This window comes from Pundamilia nyererei, unplaced genomic scaffold (assembly GCF_000239375.1).
Source record: "Pundamilia nyererei isolate P.nyererei 1_Seehausen unplaced genomic scaffold, PunNye1.0 scaffold00074, whole genome shotgun sequence".
NCBI classification, from domain to species: Eukaryota; Metazoa; Chordata; class Actinopteri; order Cichliformes; family Cichlidae; genus Pundamilia; species Pundamilia nyererei.
In genome coordinates this window covers 483,332-484,900 of record NW_005187475.1, presented here as the reverse complement: position 1 = coordinate 484,900, position 1,569 = coordinate 483,332, and the positions used below count along the sequence as shown (strand labels likewise).

Genomic DNA, 1,569 nt, shown 5'->3' with positions numbered 1-1,569 from the left:
TATAAAAAATGATCTTGGTCTTGTGTTTCTTAGCTTAAACACTTTGATTCTTGTTGGTCTCTTTCACTAGTATTGGTTTATTTGTAGCAGTTTGAGGGCCAAATTCTTCTTCCAAAACTTAATGATGAGATGTGTTTGCTATTTGAACTCTGGGAATCATTGATGTGGGCTCTAATCTGATGTGCTGTTAATTGGCGATTTCTGTGGTTGGGTAACTCTAATGAACTGATGCTCTGCAGTAGAGTGAACCCTTGGCCTTACTTTCCTAGGAACGTTCCTCGCGAGAGATTCATCACAGTGTTTGATGATTCTTGAGACTGCAGAGACTTTAAACACATTATTGAAAACTATTTGAGGTAAAGAAGGTTTTTAAGAATGCAAAGTTATCTTTTCACTTTTTTCAGCAAACATAATAAAGAGCTTTGACAGGTCCCTGGTTTGTTTTTGTAATCATACCATTAGATCTGTGGCCATATGTCTCAGGTGAAGAGAAGAGCAGAGCTGCTAATCCCCTGGTGGTAGGGAAGGTTGCTGGACAGGCTTCGAGTATCCAAATATATAGTGAGATTGCATTTGGAATGACCTCCACAGGCCCCAGTCTGCAAAGATCTTTAATGTCCACCCCCAACAGAGCTGGGCTCATCAAGTCCAACATTAAGTCACAGACTTCAGCACTTGGTTTCCATGGCAAAGTCTATGTCCGGGTTATGGACAGATGATTCCACCCATCAGTCAAACTTCAGATCCAGGAGTAAGAACGCTGTGGGTAATTTGGGATCTATAGCTCGCTGTGGTCCCTCCAGCGCCGTAGTGAGCGCTTTGTTCGTATTTCCATCAGTAAATCAGACCCATTCCAGACCTTTGGGAATTAGGCAACTCTGCCGGGGCTGACCAGTGATGGATCCACTGATGGATGGATCAATCCATTAATCGTGATTGACAGTGACAGTATAGCCTGATGTGCACTTTGCCATAAATGTAACTATACATCACAGCTAACCATGCCACACCACCTTTGACTGGAAGATATTGATTTTTGTAAAGGCAATGCTTCTTTGAAAGAAACTGCAATATATAATGAGGCGCAAATGTATCTGGCTTGCCCCTAATTCATACCGAATAGGCAGTACTGCCAGCATAGCAAGATGCCGTTTTCTCATTTTCGTAACTCTACCCAATCCGGTCTTTACTTGATTGGTTCTGACATATTCTCTTTTTTTTCAGTGTTGCAACGATTTCACTAAAAGTAACTGTTGTTAAACATTTATAAACTCAAACTCCAACCCGGTCAGCTCAGTTTCATTCTCTATTGTTTGAAGTAGACATCAAACTCAACACCGTGGCATAGAAACTCCCCTACCAGCCACTGTAGACAAACATAAACTATAAATGCTTACAATGACGTCAGCCACCTGCGTAGGCTACCGCATATATTTCAACACAGGAATACAAATGTAAGTTTATACATTTGTCATTGTGAATCTGGTAAAGTGTTATAAAGGTTGTCCATCAAATGTAATCATTCATTTCCGATTCACATATAATAAATAATTCATTTAAAAAAACTTC

General features: G+C 40.3%; 1 protein-coding gene across 1 annotated transcript in view; it reads left to right on the top strand.

Annotated features, from left to right (window-relative positions):
• tbc1d32 (TBC1 domain family, member 32) overlaps positions 1–1,569 on the top strand; it is a 103,243-nt gene that overhangs the window by 93,290 nt on the left and 8,384 nt on the right. The gene's annotated exons all lie outside the window — the stretch shown is intronic.